This window comes from Bombina bombina, chromosome 4, assembly GCF_027579735.1.
Source record: "Bombina bombina isolate aBomBom1 chromosome 4, aBomBom1.pri, whole genome shotgun sequence".
NCBI classification, from domain to species: Eukaryota; Metazoa; Chordata; class Amphibia; order Anura; family Bombinatoridae; genus Bombina; species Bombina bombina.
Genome location: NC_069502.1, coordinates 224,647,358 through 224,669,992, shown reverse-complemented (window position 1 = coordinate 224,669,992; position 22,635 = coordinate 224,647,358). Strand labels below are relative to the sequence as shown.

At 37.1% G+C, this 22,635-nt stretch overlaps 1 long non-coding RNA gene across 1 annotated transcript; it reads right to left on the bottom strand.

The window, feature by feature from the left end:
* Positions 1–16,668: 16,668 nt before the first annotated feature.
* LOC128655315 (uncharacterized) lies at positions 16,669–18,752 on the bottom strand. Its single transcript, XR_008401758.1, has 2 exons — positions 18,622–18,752; positions 16,669–16,933 (listed from the first exon to the last, which is right to left on the bottom strand). It is a non-coding gene; the product is annotated as an uncharacterized LOC128655315 (long non-coding RNA).
* Between the last annotated feature and the right edge of the window lie 3,883 nt (positions 18,753–22,635).

Genomic DNA, 22,635 nt, shown 5'->3' with positions numbered 1-22,635 from the left:
TACAAAGGGATCTGCAAAAATTAGAAGTATGGCAGGTAAATGGAAAATGAGATTAAATACGGGAAAATGCAAGGTTCTACATTTTGGAAGTAAAAATAAGCAGGCAATGTATTACTGAAATGGTACAAGACTTAGCCAAACACAGGAGGAAAGGGATTTGGGAGTAGGAAAACAAATTAAAGATGGGTGCACAATGCAAGGCAGCAGCTTCAAAGGCTAATAAGATACTAGCATGTATTAAAAGAGGCATTGATTCAAGCATAATTCTGTCACTATATAAATCTCTTGTAAGACCTCATCTTGAGTGTGGAGTGCAGTTCTGGGGACCGATCACAAAAAAAGATATTGCAGAACTAGAAAAAGTTCAGAGAAGGGCCCCAAAGCTAATAAGGGGATTGGAGAATTTAAGCTATGAGGAGAGGCTAGCCAAACTGGGTCTGTTTTCTCTAGAAAACAGGCGCTTGAGAGGTGACATGATTACTTTATATAAATATATTCAAGGCCCATATACAGAGATGTCAGAAGATCTGTTTATTCCAAGAAAATTGTTTGTGACAAGAGGTCACATATTAAGGTTGGAGGAAAAGAGATTTAATCTCCTGCAACGGAAACGTTTTGAATTGTGAAACTCATTACCAAAGGAAGTAGTGAATGCCAATACTCTAGATACATTTAAAAAAAAATTAATAAATTTCTTGCTTGTATTAAATGGGTCACCTTTCAGAGCTTGATAATTCGGCCCCTTTATGTATTCAAATATAAAATAGAAAGTGCAAAGCTTGAATTTAATAACACTGAAATGACCCAATCTGAAGTGTAAAGTAATATAAAATGCAATGCACAAAGTGTAAGTGTAACAAAACTCTCATATCATGCAGTGCTATATTGCTCTAGGCTTGTCTTTCATCAGATACAGAAATGAGAGAGATCTTGCAGTGATTGAGAGTTCCGTCCTTTTTCTTTGATCATTCAGTGAGTTTAGCCCCCTTTGAATTCTGCAGCAATGAGGAAGTGCCTGACACCTTAGTAAATAGAATTAAAGGAACTTTAAACAATTTGAGATTTTAATATAAAATGTTTAGCTATATGTAGTAAAACAGCTTTGCAATATCCTTTCATTATTTATTTTGTATTCAATTCATGTAATTAAGCTCTGAAATTGTTGCTTTTCTAATTCTCAGAACTGGAAACACACACTAAAGACTTCAAACACAACAGTATATAACAATATACAGAGGGTGCTAACAAAAGGCAACAAATAGTTACTTCACTTAAAATAGGGCCGCTGTCTTCTTCAATCTCTTTTCGGCTGTGTCAACAAATGTCCTCCTATGGAGGCACAGGTCACCCGGGGCTTGTGAAAATCCATAGCAGGATACGGATCACCGGATTAGATATGGTACTGGGAGAAAAGCTGACTTATTTTCAGTCTCTTAGGTTGTAGGGGAAAAAAACACTTGCTGGCTGTGGATAAAAGGAATCACAAATCAATTAATTAAAAAAATATTTTAAAAAAATATTTCTTAAAAACTATTCTTAAGATACACATAAAGCAAAGTGTTTCTCAACCGTACAGGTAAATTCTTCAGACAATTCTCAACACGGACATTTAAATTCCCATAAGCCATTTGCTACATCTATGATCTACCACTGATTACCACACACCAGTAATTTTTAAAGTGCGAGGCAGCCTCCCCAGGGTGGGGGTGGGGGGCGCTAGAACATATAAGGGCAGGCTCAAGAGCAATGACACTTTGCACTATCCTATGAAAACCTCAAGCAGTTACTGATTTTGGCAAAACATAAAACATTTTTTAAGAGCCTCCATTGACCTTTGAAAGCTGTGTTTAAACTTTGGATCAAATGGAAATTCCACAAATTAAAACTAAATATAAATATTGCAATTTTCTTTAAAGAGAAAAACATAAAGTAACATCTATTATGGGGGGCTGTCTTATAAATTCTGTTAGAGGGGAGGCCCACCACTTCAGACTTTGAAATCCTCTGCCATAGACCAATCAAATATTTGGCTGTACCTGCCTCTCTCTTAGGTGAAAGTAATCACAGTGAGTCCCTGTGCACATGCTTGTCATACTATTGGCAACTCCACCCATATATTGCAGATGACCAATCACAATGCTTTAGCCACATGCGTGCCTTTTTCTGAGGCACGCATACAATTATCGCAAGATCTCTAAGCATCTCAAACATCTATAATGTACATCCACCTCACAAATCTGCTTGTACTCCTTGCACATGGGCAATATTCACTATGAAGATAGAATACTAAAGGTAATTCCAGACTCAAGCCCAGATTGGCTCCTCCAAGACAATGTGTAGGTAGAGTTTGGCTACTGAAAAACAATTGTAGCAAACAGAAACAAAAATAAAAAACAAAAACAAACTCATTATACAACGTGGTATATTGAGTCCATGAACTGTTTAAGTACATTTTGTAAGTGGTTTGAGGTAGTGTTATTAATAGTCAGATAGAGTTTCAAAGTTAACCAAAGTGATTTATTTTTAGTGTTATATTGTTTTAACTAGCTTCTGCAAACACAGTGGTATACTTTAGAAGGCGCTGCCCGGGCAATTGTTAGTATTGGCAGCTCTTTTGACTTCTACTTCAAGGTTTTATGACTCCTATGATGCCAGGAAAAGAGACATTTGTAACTTAGAATATGCTTTTCACTAAGAGCTGGTTATTTGCTTTGCTTTGATTAAAACACTGTTAGTAGGTGCATGAGTTATGCTGCTTAACCTATTTAGTGTAAAAGAAAACAATGTTTTGTCCTCCTAGGGTTCCCTGTTCCAATGCAGAGCCTGGGGACCGCCTGCATTGCAGAGGGTAGGAGATTGCAGTCTTCTTCCACATCACCAACTCCTACAGGCCACATGGTGACATCAGAGGGACAGAAATTCCCTGCTGATGCAGGGAGTTCTATTAAGTGAATCTGGGGTTGGGTTAGAGGGCTTTGAATGTAATGTAACTTGTGACCGACAGCTGGAAAAAAAAAAGTTTTAACATAGGGGTGTAAAATATCTCAGCAGTGAAGAGGTTAAAAATAAGACATGATTGTTGTATTGCTTTATAAAAGTGACAATGTCCTCTTACCGATCTTCCCTGGATTCCAGATCACCGAAGGTTAGGCACTTAGGAATTTATAATAAGGTGGTTTTGAATAATCTACAAATTTGAAAGTCTTTGAGACATTATAAAGGACTGGAGTGGCACCTCATCCCTCTCCTTTCCATTCAATGAAAAGCTTATTGAGAGGTTTTCCTAATTCCCATTTAGCAGCTTGGGAAAGCTAGGGGATACACAGGACCCATGATCTTTATAACCAAGATAGATTGCTATCTCCAGGTCATATATTTAAAAAAAAATCCTCATCCACCTCCTTGACTTCATTTTGAATTGCATAAAATATTTTTTTTTTTTGTCAGCCTAAAACAAAATTGAGGCAGTGCACAAATTGAAAGAAATGTCGGAGGGTTGGCAGTAGACTGATCATGCTCCTGTCTATTATTATGGGATACTGATGGAGGGTGTTTGTATTGGTAGATCTTTGCAGCTCAGGGGTAGGACAGAGATTTGAAGATTGATATTACAATTTGCAAAGGCCGTTACTCTCATCAAAAAAGCCCTACTCATTAGAATTATACTTTATTGTAGTTGAACCTAAAAGTAACATTCAAAATAACTTCAAATTTTTGTTTTTAAATCTCTAAAGTCAAAATCTTTGTGAACCTATAATTGCATTAGTATATATATATATATAGCAAAAGAGGATGGTAGAAGGACTCCTGGTAAATTATGGGTGCACTCCAAGTAAAATACAGATCAGCAAAGTATATATATATATATATATATATATATATATATATATATATATATATATATATATATATATATATATATAATATATACTGTATATATGTATATAATATATATATATAAAATTTATATATATATATATATATATATATATATATATACATATATATATAATAAAAGTGGCAAAGATCTACCTAATGTATTTCCTTTATGGGGGCAGTGACTCCAAATGCAGCCCCTTCCCCCTAAAGACTACATACAACACACTCTACATCTCTCTTATGAATAGCCTTGTTTCAAAAGGCCTTTTTCACCCTTGTAAGCAGGTGATTTCTAAGAAATGTTAATCTCCTGTCTACTAGATTACTTTTTAGATTCTCTGTGATCTAAAACGTACAATAGCAACCCGAAATAAGCACTAAATTAACCTCTCTTTCAAAGAAAGGTCAAGGGGCTATCAGCTGTTGATCAGTGATTACCTACATAACACTAGATATATCAAAATCAGGGGTGGGGTATCACCTATGTTGCCCCCACAATAAATAGAGAGAAATAAGGCCCTTTAGTTAACCCTTTTACCGCTGAGCCATTTCATCCATGTGCTGCGCTGTTTTACAGTTTTTAGATGTTACTCACATAGAGGGGCATATTTATCAAGCTCCAAATGGAGCTTGATGCCCCGTGTTTCTGGCGAGCCTGCAGGCTCGCCAGAAACAGCAGTTATGAAGCAGCGGTCACAAAGATCGCTGCTCCATAACCTGTCCGCCTGCTCTGAGTAGGCGGATAGACATCGCCGGAAATCAACCCAATCGAGTACGATCGGGTTGATTGACACCCCCCTGCTGGCGGCCTATTGGCCGCGAGTCTGCAGGGGGCGGCGTTACACCAGCAGCTCTTGTGAGCTGCTGGTGCAATGCTGAATACGGCGAGCGTATTGCTCTCCATATTCAGCGAGGTCTGTCGGACCTGATCCGCACTGTCGGATCAGGTCAGACAGACCTTGATAAATAGGGGCCTTAGGCCCTACTATAGGCCATTTTTCACAAAGAAACCCACACATAGTATATATCCTTTTTCTCCCCAGGAGACCCAGCAGATTCAGGCTATTCTATTATTTTATGTATATATCGTGACATATAAGAAACTTCCAAGACAAAGTGTAGAAAAATGCATTTATTTTATTGAAATGTTAATAAACAAGGATATAAACAATAGTATGTATTTCCCCTGTAAATTCTATAGCAAAAAGGAGTTGTCCTCATATAAATAATGTTTTTTTCACCATAGTTATGTGCCTTTTATCTGCACATAGGGGCTTCCATGAGTCTCTTTGCAAATTAATGCTCATTTATTCACACTGGGTAGTCACCTGGTTATTAAAACATATATAGGGGCTTTATTTTAAAGAGGGGTTTAGGGCAGGGCTAGGCAAGGTGTCCGTACACAGACACTGGTGTCCGTGACTGGCCCTTGCAGTGTCTGCCGCCCATTTTGCTGTGGCGAGGGAGGAGTAAGACAGATGAATACTGGTCCTGACTCCTCCTTAGCACATGCCGCGCCACATTTTGCAAGGTTGTGGCCACTCCCACATGATGCCGCTTAGTACCAGAAAATGACTCTGAGTGAGACAGAGAGAGAGGGAAGATTCAAGAATCAAGCTGCCACTGTGTCCCTGGAACTTTATATGCAAAGGTAAAGCACTTTAACCAGCACCTGAGGTTTATTATAAGTAGTATTTAAATCGAAAGAAAAGATATAGTAAGGTTGTGAATCATAACCTTAGTATATCTTTTCTTTCTGATTAAATAATAGGAAAGGGAAAATATTTAGTGAGAATAAAATTAGTGGCTTGTCAAGAGACTGCTAGCAATATTGAGTGATAAGTTATGGAATAAATAAAGCCTGAGTGAAATACTGGATGTGTATCTTCTGCATCTGTATAATAACACCCAGCTCTATACAAAGACACAGAAGTGACACTGGCACATGTGTATAGCCAGACAATTGCTGGTTATAGGATCAGTGGTATCTGCATCAGTATAATAAAATTCAGCACTATAAAAAAATAGTTTTAATTGTAAATGTACCTTTGTGTCCTTCACTAAAGGTCTTTACTTTAGAAAATGTCCGCCACAGCCTTGGCTCGAGCCTATCCCTGGTTTAGGGTAGGGTTGCCATATTGCCGCTATAAGGGAGGACACATTCAAAATACATATGACAGGGGCTGTTTAACCCCTTGGATACTGGGACTTTCAGAGAAGAACTTGGCCAAAATACTGGACAATTTTTGCTATCACTCCATTTAAACAGAAATAGATCCTTGTTTTTTTTTATTTACCCGTCAAAACTATATATATATTTTTTAAGCAGACAATCCAAGGTATTGATCAAGACCCATTTTGGTATATTTCATGCCACCATTTCACCCTGCCAAATGCGATCATATAAAAAAAAATATTTACTTTTTAACAAACTTTGCTTTTCTTAATGAAATTATTTACATATCGCTTGTTCAATCATGACACAAATAATTGTAAAAGCTTCTCTGGGATCCACCTTTGTTTAGAAATAGCAGACATGCATGGCTTTGCCATTGCCTTTTGGTATTTAGAAGGCTGCTAATTGCAGCTCCGCACCACACTTCTGAAATTCCTGGCAGTGAAGGGGTCAATCAGGTAGCTTGTAAGCTTAATTTTAGCTATAGTGTAGACATTACTCTCCCACCTGACATTTTCCACCCCCTGATCCCTACCTATTTTTTTTATATTTTCTGCAGTGTAGTATGCCCCCTTACCCTCCAACCTACCTGATCCCTCCCAAACAGCTCTCTAATCCTCCCTCCTCTAACTAGTGCCCGCCATCTTAGGTACTGGCAGCTCTCTTTTTTTATAAAATGTGTTTTTTTTTAAGTTTCTGGTGTGTAGTGCTCTTTCAAACAAGAAGTCCTGTGTCACTCAGCTGACAGTTGATTGTCATAATAAAGACAAATACCTCACACCATATTTTGGTTGTTCTGACAGCTTTAAAAATACTTTTTTGTTACCATAGAAACATAAGGTCCCTCATTTCAATAAGGGGTTTTATATACAGTATAGCTGTCAAGTGATTGTCATAGTAATAACAATCCTCTGGCCGCAGCCATTAGCATCATTTTGTGTGTTGTTGATGTCAAGGTTCATAGATCTTTGATTATCTGAACTATTAAATATATCCAAATAAACTGGAGAATAAATACTGATGACATTGTATAAAATCCTATATCAAATCATTTTTGGGTGCAAGCATGTTATGTATGGTGGGTATATTGTAATTATTTTTACTACTCTTAGAGAGTTTGGGAAGGGCTATTCACTTGCATTATTATTATTATTATTATCGGTTATTTGCAACAGATTCTGCAGCGCATACATTGTCACAATGGTTTGTCACCCTGTATGAAACTGAAATGTTGTATGATTTTGAAATATATGTAATATTTATGGTTACGTATTTTATTTCTACTCATTTTATACATAAATTACAAGGTGCTGCAAAATGACAAATGTAATAAATTTGATTTTAAGTACAGAATCCTACATTTTGGTATTTTGGGAAGATTCTAAGGGTCCGATTTATTACTGGCCGAATGGGGCTGTATACCCCTGTTTCTGCGCGAGCCTTAAAAAAAAAAAAAATCTAAAGCTTTTTATTGAGATTTTATGTTACAACATTATGCAAACAGTTAATAAAAAAGTGGTACAATATGTAAGCAGCCAATAAAGATTTATGCTTTATAAAGCTTTTGCCTTTTATTGTGCAAAGTAATTAAAAGTGCAAGGTGTTAAAAAGCTGGTCACAACACTGATCTGTAAAAGCACACTGGTTCAATTACAGAATGCAACAGAAAGCACTTTACAAGACGGCAGCGTCCTGTATAAGCATAGTTGCCAACTGTCCCATTTTTCCTGGGACAGTCCCTTTTTTTACTTCCTGTCCCTCCCTTTTAAAGGGACAGTAAAGTTATACTTAGACATTCAGAGCATACAATTTTAAATACATTTCCAATTTACTTTACTTTTATTTAATTTCCTTTCTTCTCTCGTTATCCTTTGATGAAAGGTTTATCTAGGAAAGCTCAGGAGCATCAAATAACCTATGTTATGGCTGCTGATTGGGTGCTGCATATATAAACAGATTGTCATTGGCTCACCCATGTGTTCAGTTAGAAACCAGTAGTGCATTGCTGCTCCTTCAACAAATGATACCAAGAGAATTAAGGAAATTTGATAATAGAAGTAAACTGGAAAGTTGTTTAAAATTGTGTGTTCTACCTAAATCATAAATTAAAAGAAATTGAGTTTCATGTCCCTTTAAACTTATCCCTTGTTCTATTTAGTCTGTATATAGTTTATGAATATTGTGTGCAGTGCAGTACTCCCACCACAGAGGGCACTGTGGTATTAGTCTCATTGCTTACAGTATATTTTTTTCTGCAGTTTTCTGTGGTCTTATGTCACATTGAGGTCAGGTAAAGGAAAGCCATGGCATGTGATTTATAATTAGGCTTACCAGAAGTCCCAGTTTAACTGGGATTGTCCCTGTTTGGAGGCACTGTCCTAGTGTCGCACCCAATTGTTCATTCTGTCCCAGTCGGTGCTGGCATTACAAATAATGGCAATGCAAAAGACATTTTTTTACATTCTGATTGCAATTGGCTAGCATACTTATCATGGGCGTTATTATCACGAAATTCTATACTGTGTACATCCCTGAATGCCCCCTCTAAACTCAAAATGAATCGCAAGTACCACACAACCCTCTGATTGGAAGCTACACTCAGTGACATGCCCAAATAGCTTTATTCATCCAATCCAAAAATGTGCTGCGGTGAAAAGAATTCAAGGTGTCATCTGACAAAACACTGACAGCGGCAGTGACAGTGCAGGGCAGAACCGGGGCTATAAGGAACTGGTAATAATCGTGGAAGAAAAGGGAAGAAACAACATGAAGAGAGTCAGTAATGAAAGCAAAGGAGGACCAGGAAAAAGTTAATCATAACCGTGGCACCAAGGCACACAGGGCAGAACAGGAGTGAATAAGACCAGGAATATCCAAGCTACCTCCCGTACACACTACCCTGCCTCCCCTCAGAGTGAGCATAATCAGTTCAGGAAATTGGTGAGTCAGAATCAGCAGTCATCACTGTGCCACAAGCAGTGAGTATCACTCATTTGGGTCATAGTGTCATAAGGACTGAGCCTTTGAAACTAGGAGGTAAATAATAAATGCAACCAACTGGGATCATGGTGTAGTATTATCCAGTACTGGTATTAATTTACGGGAGCAGCAATTACGTTAATTTCCTAAAACTAGACTCTCTTATTTTCCTGGTACAGTCTCCAACTCCCATCAAAAAAATGGTGAAACCCTAATCTTTTCACTGTTTGGGTCAGTGCTTACCATGAATACTACGTGAATAGTTATAATTCACTACTGACTGCTTCTACTCTAACCTCCCATCCCTAGACTAGCGCTGACCTCTCAACCACAACCATTAAAAACGAATTACTTCTTCTAGTTACTATAGGCTTATCGATTAGGATGCAAGCAATGTAGTTGTTATCCCTCCCAAAGCTCTAGGGAGCAGCATCAGACATCTTTTTCTGTCTCTTCTCTCTCTTTTCTACAGCAGACGCAGAGAGGTGTAATAGAGATTTAAAAATTAGCCTTTGTTGTCCCCCCAAATGAAGCATTCAAGTGCAACAGATCAAAAGTCTACTCTTTTATATGGGAGATAAATAAAAGGGAAATGTGTAACGGAAGAGATAATTTTTTTACATTTTGCTATGGGTTCTAGGGTTTCTTTAGTTATGCCCCAGACAGGTCAAGCAGTAGCCTCCCATCAATGAGCAATGGGCCCCTGCACTTCAACTACTGAGTGTTCATTCAGTTTTATTTGCTAAAATCTGGTCATGAACACCGACCAACAGTTTAATGCTCCCATATCATAGTACCTACCTCCATCCCTGTACAATTGCAGGGCCTTTATGTGTTTCCTTATGTGCACTATTCTGTTGTATTGGTCATACTAATGATAATTAACACAGATGCCAACATGTATATTGTTTAATATAATATAATTCCTCTATATATGTAGAAATACTAATTTGCATAGCCATATTCTCACCATCTCTGAGTAGTCTCTGCTTTATTTTCTGACTTTTCCAACCCTAACTACTTTTATATAACTGAATGATCTAGTGCCACATATTGATACCTTCTATATAAAATATTCTATTTTTAAAGAGATTAAATTATGCAATTGTGAGGTTTTTGGAAAATGAGTTTCGGTTGACAATCGCCATGCCCAATTGACCACGCCCCTTGAATACACCCCTGACCATACCACATGGCACCGTACCAGGTGGTCCCAGTTTTACCCCTAAAAATGATGGTAAGCCTATGAGGCCTACTTATCAAGCCGTCAACTTTCTTGCATTCGATGGCACCAATACGCTCGCCTGACATTGCCTAACATAGCGGCCTCAGACCTGAATACGCTCTCCATATTTATATAAAAAGCTGTCAAAAATCCACTCACCAAGTATGGGGCGATGAGCATTGAACTGTTGATAACTAACAGTCATCGATCTCGCTGCTATTCGGCTTTTTCCCAGCTTTATTTATATACTGTCACTAAGCACCGCCACTATACTAAACTGTTTAACCCCTATCCCGCCGTTCCCCGACCCTGCCGCAACTTTAATAAAGGCATTAACCCCCATCCTGCTGCTCCTGGAGCCCACTGCAACTCTAATAAATGTATTAACCCCTATCCTGCCGCTCCCGGAGCCCGCTGCAACTAAATAAAGTTGTTAACCCCTATCCCGCTGTTCCCCGACACTGCTGCAACTCTAATAAACTTATTAACCCCTATTCCGCCGCTCCCAGACCCCGCCGCAACTAACTAAATGTATTGACCCCTAAACCTCTGGCCTCCCACATCACTACCACTTACTAAACCTATTAACCCCTAAACCGCCAGCCCCCCACATCGCCGTAAACTAAATTAACCTATTAACCCCTAAACCTAACAACCTGCTAACTTTATATTAAATATTAACTGATCCCTATCTTATAATAAATAAAAACTTACCTTTAGATTTAAATTAAACTATATTAAACTAATAATTAACCTACCCTAACTATTATACTAAAATTACATGAAACTATATTAAACTAATAATTAACCTACCCTAACTGTTATACTAAAATTACACTAAACTACTGTATCTTAACTTAATAATTAATCTACCCTAACTGTTATACTAAAATTACATTAAACTACAAATTAAATTAACTATATTACATATTTAAACACCTAACCCTACTCAAATAATTTAAATCTACTATTAAAAATTACAAAGTTACAAAAAAATAACAACTAAGTTACAAAAAAGTAACAAACACTAACGCCTAGATTTACGCCTAGATTTAGAGTTCTGCGTTAGCCGTCAAAAGCAGTGTTAAGGGGTCCTAACGCTTTTTACCGCCCGCTGGTATTTATAGTCAGCCAGGAAAGGGTCTAACGCTCACCAGCCGCGACTTTTCCATACCACATACGCCAACTGCGTATCCTATCTTTTCAATGGGATCTTCCTAACGCCGGAATTTAGAGTCTTGGCTGAAGTGAGCGTTAGAACTCTAACGACAAAACTCCAGCCGCAGAAAAAAGTCAGGAGTTAAGAGCTTTATGGGCTAATGCCGGTTTATAAAGCTCTTAACTACTGTGCTCTAAAGTACACTAACACCCATAAACTACCTATGTACCCCTAAACCGAGGCCCCCCCCGCATCGCCGCCACTCTAATAAATTTTTTTAACCCCTAATCTGCCGACCGCACACCACCGCCACATACATTATCCCTATGTACCCCTAATCTGCTGCCCCTAACATCGCCGACACCTACATAATATTTATTAACCCCTAATCTGACCCCCCAACGCCGCCGCTACCTTACCTACACTTATTAACCCCTACTCTGCTGACCAGACCTCGCCGCCACTATAATAAATGTATTAACCCCTAAACCGCCGCAGTCCCGCCTCAAAAACCCTATAATAAATAGTATTAACCCCTAATCTGCCCTCCCTAACATCACCGACACCTAACTTCAAGAATTAACCCCTAATCTGCTGACCGGACCTCGCCGCTACTCTAATAAATGTATTAACCCCTAAAGCTAAGTCTAACCCTAACACTAACACCCCCCTAAGTTAAATATAATTTTTATCTAACGAAATAAATTAAATCTTATTAAATAAATTATTCCTATTTAAAGCTAAATACTTACCTGTAAAATAAATCCTAATATAGCTACAATATAACAAATAATTATATTGTAGCTATTTTAGGATTTATATTTATTTTACAGGTAACTTTGTATTTATTTTAACTAGGTACAATAGCTATTAAATAGTTATTTACTATTTAATAGCTACCTAGTTAAAATAATAACAAAATTACCTGTAAAATAAATCCTAACCTAAGTTACAATTAAACCTAACACTACACTATCAATAAATAAATTAACTAAACTACCTACAATTACCTACAATTAAATCAACTAAACTAAATTACAAAAAACAAACAAACACTAAATTACAAAAAATAAAAAAAGATTACAAGAATTTTAAACTAATTACACCTACTCTAAGCCCCCTAAAAAATAACAAAGCCCCCCAAAATAAAATAATGCCCTACCCTATTCTAAAATAAAAAGTTAACAGCTCTATTACCTTACCAGCCCTTAAAAGGGCTTTTTGCTGGGCATGCCCCAAAGAAATCAGCTCTTTTGCCTGTAAAAAAAACCCCATACAATAGCCCCCCCCAACATTACAACCCACCTCCCACATACCCCTAATCTAACCCAAACCCCCCTTAAATAAACCTAACACTAAGCCCCTGAAGATCTCCCTACCTTGTATTCACCCTGCCGGGTATCACCGATCCGTCCAGAAAAGGTCCTCCAGAGGGTCCAAAGTCTTCATCCTATCCGGTCAGAAGAGGTCCTCTAGAGGCTCGGAAGTCTTCATCCAGGTGGAATCTTCTATCTTCTTCCATCCGGAGCAGAGTGGGTCCATCTTGAAGCAGCCGGCGCGGATCCATCCTCTTCTAACGACGTCCTAAGTCCGAATGAAGGTTCCTTTAAATTACGTCATCCAAGATGGCGTCTTTCGAATTCCAATTGGCTGATAGGATTCTATCAGCCAATCGGAATTAAGGTAGGAAAAATCTTATTGGCTGATTGATTCAGCCAATCAGATTCAAGTTGAGCTTGCATTCTATTGGCTGATCGGAACAGGGCTGGTAAGGTAATAGAGCTGTTAACTTTTTATTTTAGAATAGGGTAGGGCATTTTTTTTAATTTGGGGGGCTTTGTTATTTTTTTAGGGGGCTTAGAGTAGGTGTAATTAGTTTAAAATTCTTGTAATCTTTTTTTATTTTTTTATCTACGATTAAAATTCTTGTAATCTTTTTTTTTATTTTTTATCTACGATTCACTATGAACACAAGTAGAAAAGAAATGCCTTTCCTTGATGTAATAATCATACCTAATGTGACTAAACATAGTATAGAAGTAGAACTGTATAGGAAGGAGAGTGCAGGCAACACCCTTTTGATGGCCAAATCTAGCCATCCAAAACATGTTATCAAGGCCATTACGAAAGGCCAATACATGAGGACAAAAAGAAACTGTAGTACTACAGAGGCATATGAAGTCCATTCGGTGAAAACTACGGAACGAATTTGGAAAGGGGGTATAAATTACAGGACCTGAGAGAGGCTAAGACACAGGGCAGATTCAATTGCTAGACAGGACATGATTAAAGGTAAAACTAGAAAGAAGGTTGACTACCAACAAAGACCTGTATTCATCACGATGTATAGTAAGGAATACCATGACATTTGTCAAATTATCAAAAAGTCTCTCCCTATTCTTAGGGTTGATGAGACTATGGATAAGATAATAGAGGGAGGGTGTAAATATGTGACACGTAAATCAAGAACGTTGGCTAATATCCTTTCCCCATCCATGTTACCCACAATTACTACAGGCAATTGGCTTATCCCTAGGAATGGCTTTTTTCATTGTGGGAGTAGGAGATGTACATCATGTACACATGCCCTATTGGGTGATACCTTTAAGTCCACAGGTGATGAGAAGTCCTTTAAAATCAATGAGTACATAAACTGTAACACCTCATACGTGATATATTTACTCATGTGTAAACTATACAATATCAAGTATGTTGGCCAAACGACCAGACCTCTAAAAACAAGATTTTTAGAACATCTCAGGTCAATTGGAGATGAGGATTCAGATACCCCAGTTGCCCTGCATTTTAAAAATGAACATAATGGGAATAAAAAATTGTTATGTTTTCAGGGCATACAACATGTGAAGAGACCCAAAAGGGGAGGGAATAGACTTAAACTTTTAAGTCAGAAGGAAATATATTGGATTTTCCAATTGAACACAAGGGTCCCGAAGGGACTAAATTCAGATTGGGACATTAAACTTTATGTAGATTAGTTGGGGTTGGATAGGAGTAAGAAATGTGTATATATTGTTATTCTATAGAAAAGCAGTACAAGATGCAATATATTGGTTTAAAATAATTTTGAGTGCACATATTTTGCTCATATCAAACTTCAAAAATACTTAAAACTTACATCAATAAATTATTGATCACAGTATTGATGGAGAAATTGAGAAGTTTTTTTTATGTTTATGTTTCCATGATTCTATACCAATAATATTCTTCTCTATAATAAGGTGATAATTATATCCCCTTTAAAAGTTAGATATCCTTTAGCAAGATGTTCCACCCTTCTATATCTATACAATGGCAATAGTTTACAACAGGATGATGGTTATCTGTACTTATTGCATAGGAAATAATTGTAAGATAGTTTCTGGTAACCCATTTATTAGATGATTTAGTCCTTTAATTTAGGTCCTGCTCTTAAAAGCAAAGTGATGCATCTCAATTCAGTCATATGTAAATACAGTAAATTTGAACTTTTAGTGAAAGGCAGATATACTATTAATATGAAATTATATTATATTCTACACTCTGTACTTATGTAAATATGCTCATTTGTTAGGAATTGTAAATATGTTAAATTTGATTGCCCTCCTTTTCTGTGATTCACCTGACTTAACAATTGCACCTGTAATGGGGGAGTGGTTAATACCTTTATTAAGGAAGAGTCCATAGGTGTTGTTAGAGGTCACTGAAGAAGTTACAACTATGAAACGTGTCTGTCCTATGTTACTTTGCTGGCGTGTATGCCTTTTAGTGTATGTCAAATAAAGGAGCTTTTTATCTTAAGCTACAGGACTGGCGGTACATTTTTTGATATTCACCCTTTACCTACCCATATGTGTGCAAGGATTTGGCTGCTTTATAGTTGTTTTCTTGAGGGAAGAAGGTGAAGTTCCCTGTACATATCCCCTTTTGCACCAGTCGGACTGGAATCTTTGTTCAAGCTACAGCTCCCGTGGGGAGCGCTGAGGAAGTGAGACAGAGCGGTGCTGCAGAGACAGTGAAGATACAGCGCGGCACACAGAGGAGAATGGAACCGCATACATATTGAGCGCTTGCTAACGGATTTTGGGACTGTAAAATAAATATAAATCCTAAAATAGCTACAATATAATTATAATTTATATTGTAGCTATATTAGGATTTATTTTACAGGTAAGTATTTAGCTTTAAATAGGAATAATTTATTTAATAAGAGATAATTAATTTCGTTAGATGTAAATTATATTTAACTTAGGGGGGTGTTAGTGTTAGCTTTAGGGGTTAATACATTTATTAGAGTAGCGGCGAGGTCTGGTCGGCAGATTATGGGTTAATACTTGAAGTTAGGTGTCAAAGATGTTAGGGAGGGCAGATTAGGGGTTAACACTATTTATTATAAGGTTTTTGAGGCGGGAGTGTGGCGGTTTAGGGGTTAATACATTTATTATAGTGGCGGCGAGGTCCGGTCGGCAGATTAGGGGTTAATAAGTGTAGGTAAGGTAGCGGCGACGTTGGGGGGGGGCATATTAAGGGTTAATAAATATTATGTAGGGGTCGGCGATGTTAGGGGCAGCAGATTAGGGGTACATAGGGATAATGTAGGTTGCGGCGGTGTCCGGAGCGGAAGATTAGGGGTTAATAATAAAATGCAGGTGTCAGCGATAGCGGGGGCGGCAGATTATGGGTTAATAAGTGTAAGGTTAGGGGTGTTTAGACTCGGGGTACATGTTAGGGTGTTAGGTGTAGACTTAGAGAGTGTTTCCCCATAGGAAACAATGGGGCTGCGTTAGGAGCTGAACGCTGCTTTTTTGCAGGTGTTAGTTTTTTTTGCAGCTCAAACTGCCCCATTGTTTCCTATGGGGGAATCATGCACGAGCACGTTTTTCCAGCTGGCCGCTACCGTAAGCAACGCTGGTATTTAGAGTTGAAGTGGCGGTAAATATGCCTCTACGCTCCCTTTTTGGAGCCTTTAAAAGGTGCGGGGGAAAAAAAAACACGCGTAGCTAACGCACCCCTTTGCCCGCAAAACTCTAAATCTAGCCGAAATTTTTTGAACATTTATTGGTGTAGGAAAATATCAAAAGTCAGTCAAGCAATGCCCACTTGTGTATACAGTCTATGTCCCTTTAAGTGGTTGCAATGGTGCATCTCCAAGAAACAAAATAAAGTGTAAAGTTTGCAGTTTCTTTCTTCAGGCATCAACATAAAGCAAGTTATTGTATAGTGTGTGGTTACTGTCAGGATCAAACCACCAGATTGTTTCAGAACAACTTTATTTCTGTGTATGTGGCCCAGGAGAATGTGTGCAGCAACTGTATAACAAGTTATTGTGCTGGTTTTTGGTTGATTAAACATCATGGTTGTGTCTGTATCAGGCTTTCATCGTGTGGATCAGGTATTTGATAGACATCACGGATCCATGAGGAACACTTGGCACTGTATGAGGATGGCCCAGAACATGGTGGTCCCTTTAATGGTCATCTCTCCTTGGATCAAGCATCTGTCAGTTTAAGCTTGACTCCTATAACATAAGAAATAGCACATTAAGTATATTTATATAAAGTGATTTCACATCACATCTCTACTTGCTATGGGATGTGAGACCTGAAAAAAATAAATATATATTAAACATGCAACATTTTGTCATTACATCATAGTAAGCTTTACTTGGATGCAGTTTTCACATATTAAGTATGATATTGTCATATCTGTCACTCTTTTTTCAGCAAGAATAAGTTGATACCTGGAATAAAAATAAACAAATCCTCCTTAGTTAATAAGCAGATTTGTATCAAGCCATAGTCCTTTAGAATATATTTGTAAAATAATAATTGATTAGGATATCATATCCATTTGCAGTTACATAGATACAGGGGTATATTACCTATACCACTTGTTTATTGTCATATTAGTTTGTAATACAGTTCCAAACAGATGATTAGTATCAATAATCACCCCTCTAGATATTTCTGAGCAGTGTAACTGTTAAAGTATAATACTCAGAATATATGGTAAAAAAACAAACATTTCATCCATTGGTTTAATTGAGCAAGTAATATAAGCTAGTTTTAGTTTCAGACTTACCAACAGCTTCATATTTACCTTCAGTGTGATTGTCTATTTACTTTGGCCTAGTAAACAAAACATCCTAGAGTCATGTTTGACCCTGGACTAATTTAAGTTCCTAAAGATCAGGAGGATTTATGTTATCGGCTATGCCTTAAAGGGACATTAAACACTAAATACATACTAGATAGAATGATACATTCAAAGAATAGATTAGTCCATGACTAACATGTAGATGTATTTTTTAAAGTTTCATTAGTTGTTTAAAAAGTGACAAAATAAGTGTACAGTTTTAGTGTCTATAAAACACTGGGAGCTGCCATGTTGTAACTTGTGTTACCTTCTCTGTTGTGGCCAATTAGAGTCAGTTATAAATAGGTCACTAGAGTGTGCAGCCAATGGTTGTGCTGGATTTAACAGTGTTCTGCACTTTTATTTCTAACAGGAACTGAAAAAGCTCACAATTTCAGAATGGAATTACAGGCAAAGAGGACAAAATAAATAATGAAAGTATATTTCAGAGTTGTTTTATTATATACAATTTATCATTTTATATTACCATCTCAAAGTGTTTAATGTCCCTTTAACTTTATTAGCTTCTTTTAAAAGGTTTACCCTATTCTAGGGACCCTTTTCAGTTTTGCACTTTTAGACTTTTGAACCATATACACCCTATTAACCTTAGGCAGGGTATTCCTTCTAAAGGGGACTCTGCAACCCTGAGGAAACTTTAGGTACGGCATTTCAAGCCTACATTGTACCTTTCTCACCCTATTTATACCTAGGTGGGTTTTTAATGGTAAAGTACCTTTGTGCTTTTGGAGAAGCTTACCTCCTCGTATACTCTTCATGGAACACCTGTGACCAAAGCCTAGTTTATGTGTCTTAAACTGTATAATACAACTCTTATAAGATTCCCTTCACCTAATGGTATATTATAGGGAATTTAGTTATTTTCCAGTAGGAGTATGATTAGCAAGAGGCCTAGTTATTGAGCTATTATACTAGGCTTATAGATGTATTTTAGTCTTAGGTTAATAACCTTTTATGTAGAGGAAAATAAAATACTACTTCCCCTCTATTTTTTTCACCCAACTAAAGTATAGAAAAACCACAGTATGCTTAATATTGTAATGATACTACCTGACGTCATCAGTTCCAGACAGGATATTTGACCTCACTGCACAACTGAGGAATGTGGATCTCTTCTAGCAGCCTGCAACTTCACGTTACCCTTAATTCAGGATAAGAAGGCTTATAGGTCTCATGAGAACATCTTTGTTCTGTTAAACAAATAGGGAAAATGTTATTTTCTATAGTAGCAACACAGTTCCCTGCAAAAACTGTATTGTTAAGAAATAAAGACTCATCCAGTCTTGTCACTGTAAAAGAAATCAGTTTTGTTAGATCAAAACTATAATCAGATAAATTAGCAAGTTATGTAAATTCAGTAGAATCAGATACATCTTGCATCATTTGTTTGCAGTCCCCTATTGCCTTAATAGGGGTGTTTATTGTAGACACTTACTTATTATAGACCACGGCTTAGCTGTTAAGCAGCAATAAAACTTATTGCAATTATAGTTGTAGTCTGGTTAGTAACCATATAGCTATATATTTGTTAAATTGTCACTTAAATCAATTCATTAAATAATATCTCTTTTATTTATTGAACTCTGGGGGGGGGGGGGGTATTTTAATAACAAAGAGTTCTGTAATATCTGTGAGATTCAGTTTGACAGCAGACTGCCACTGAAATTATCAGTTTTTAGTTAGATTCTGTGACAGAATATAATATAAATACTTGTTTCTTGCAGTTAGCAATTTATAGTTATCATTCTTTATAACATAGAACACCAGTACTGCCGCTTTAAATGTAAAGTACAAATCTTTCCCTCTGCGACAAAGCCAAACACAAGAGAGAACTTTTTTTTTATAAAAAAGAAAACCAAAACATTCACAATGTTATCATTCTTATCAAGGATAGTAAAGCAAACTCAAAGTTTCATTTTCCCTTAAAATAGAAACACTGTTTACTGCTTAAAAATAGAAAATTTACACTAAAACCTAATAAATGCTAATTATTTAAACAACAACAAAAAATAATAATTAATAAAGCCTTTGAACTCTCCGCTGTACCTCCAAATATAATGTTATGAATATTATCCTTATTATTATTATTATTATTTTTATTATTATTATTTCAGTAGTGTACCTGCAAAGTGTATTATGTGTTTAGACACAATAAATATTATGGAACCTCTATATCATTCTGATAATGTAACTCATTATATATATAATAGCGGTTATGTGAATCTGGATTCCAACAACTGTAAAAAAAAACGACAAATGTAAAAAAAAACACAAAACCCCCCACATAAAATGTTTCCATATTGATTGCATTTGTCTGTAAAAAATAAATGAGTGGATGTTCCTAGGTCCCTTTTTAGCCCAAACTAAGAGGGATACGGGCGGTAGTGGGACCAGATCCCTGATAAGATCAGTACTATGCCTTGAAAAGGTTGACTTAGTGCTGTTCAGGATCCAGGGGCCGATTTATGAAAGTGCGGACGGGCATGATCCACTGTAGCGATCGTGTCCACCGCACATCGATAAATGCCACCCCCTGAAGATTTGCGGCCTATCGGCTGCTAGCAGGGAGTGTCAAACAACCCGATCGCATGCATCCAGAGGCGGCAGATGAGTTAAGGACGAGTTCTTAACTCCTGTTTCCGGTGAGCCTGAAGGCTCGCACGGAAACAGCTGCATCAAGCTCCATTTTGATGAATCGGCCCCTCAGGGTGTACTAAAGGTGATGTGGCTCTCAGCTGCATTAGCGCTAAATATAGCACAGGTTGTGAGGCCTGTACAGTAGATTTGTGACTAAGACGTTAGAAATAATCTTGCAGAAGAAATTTGTGTAGGAAGTTATAAAAAGGCCCCTGAAAGTATTATTTGGCGCTCGGTTATTTGTTTGCCATATTAGTTTGAGATATTTATGGAATTCATATTCCTGGTCATCTTTTTGTGAGGAACAATTTGTCTGAAACAATGTCTTTGGCAAATGTCTAGTATATACTTGGATATGAATATGAAGCCATTTTCTTATGCATATAAAGGAAAAAGTTCACCTTGCAGCATATGGTAGAGAACATCTAACATTTAAGCTAATGTATAAATATAGTAGGTGTGCTAAGCTATAAAATAATTATACTTTGCATCTATGTACTTGTTTGCAAACTAAAACAACAAAGATAAAGTTATAAGAGTTTAATTGTGCTTATGCAAATGTACAATATAAAAATGATGGTTTTAAATGAATGTGCATATAGATGAGCACATAGGGAAATGGGACAATGAAGAAAACACCAATAATATACTTAAATCTTTTAGTTTATAAATAAAGGTTAATAAAAGCACCAAATACATGATTGTTGGGTTATACAGTACAATACAATACAGTACATTAACATGTATATGACTTTCTTGTCATTGCACATCTTCATTTTCTGGTTAAAGTGAATGTCAACTTTCATGAATCAGTGCCCAGTTTTTATAAAAACTATTAAAAACAGGGGCACTTTCATTCATGAAAGTTTACATTGCACCGGATTTTACAAATACTTACCTTCTTCTCCTGAAACACTGAATTGCGGATCCCACGCCTGCAGCTCCTCTGTACTTCGTCAGCAATGACGAACTCATCTCTCTCTATTCATGGCTTCCCCCCCAAAAACATTCATCTGGTGAGGCCACGCTGTGATTGGAGGAAGCCAGTTTCGTCAAGGAATAAATATAATCACAGAGGTGTAAAGAAATTGTTTAATATAAAATTCTTAAAAACATAAGCATAAAATATAAGAACAGCTCACGGGGGGTAGTTATCAAGCCGTCTACTTTTCTGGCTTCGCCGGCCCAATACGCCCACCTAAGCTCGCCTCACATCGCCGCCGCGGACCTGAAAAAATACGCCTAAGTTATCAAATAAAGCTGTCAAAAAGCCGCGGGGCGATGAGCAGCGGACTGTGAGAATTATCACTCATCCGATCTCGCTGCCCTTCGGCTTTTTCCCAGCTTTATTGCTAGCCTGTCACTAAGCACTCACACTAAACTACACTGTTCTACCCCCTATACCGGCGCCCCCGGAGCCTCCCGCAACTCAATAAAGTTACTAACCCTTAAACCGCCGCTCCTAGACCCTGCCGCAACTCTTATAAATGTATTAACCCCTAAACCGCCGCTCCTAGACCCTGCCGCAACTCTTATAAATGTATTAACCCCTAAACTGCCGCTCCCGGACACCGCTGCCACCTACAGTATACCTAGTAACCCCTATCCTGCCCCCCCTACACCGTCACCCTCTATTATAAAATTATTAACCCCTATCCTGCTGATCCCGCACCTCTCCGCAACTAAATAAATAGTTTAACCCCTAAACCGCCGCTCCCTGAACCCGCCGCAACCTATATTAAACCTATTAACCCCTATCCTGCCCCCCCTACACCGTCGCCACCTATAATAAATTTATTAACCCCTAATCTGCCCCCCACTACACCGCAGCCACTGTAATAAAATTATTAACCCCTAAACCTAAGTCTAACCCTAACGCCCCCCTAACTTAAATATTAATTAAATAAATCTAAATAAATTAACTCTTATTAACTAAATGAATCCTATTTAAAACTAAATACTTACCTATAAAATAAACCCTAATATAGCTACAATATAAATAATAATTATATTGTAGCTATCTTAGGATTTATTTTTATTTTACAGGTACCTTTCAATTTATTTTAACCAGGTACAATAGCTATTAAAGAGTTATTAACTATTTAATAGCTTACCTAGCTAAAATAAAGAGAAATGTACCTGTTAAATAAATCCTAACCTAAGTTACAATTACACCTAACACTACACTATACTTTAATAAATTATTCCTATTTAAAAATAAATACTTACCTGTAAAATAAACCCTAAGATAGCTACAATATAATTAATAATTATATTGTAGCTATCTTAGGATTTATATTTATTTTACAGGTAACTTTGTATTTATTTTAGCTAGTTAGAATAGTTATTAAATAGTTATTAACTATTTAATAACTACCTAGCTAAAAGAAATACAAAATTACCTGTAAAATAAATCCTAACCTAAGT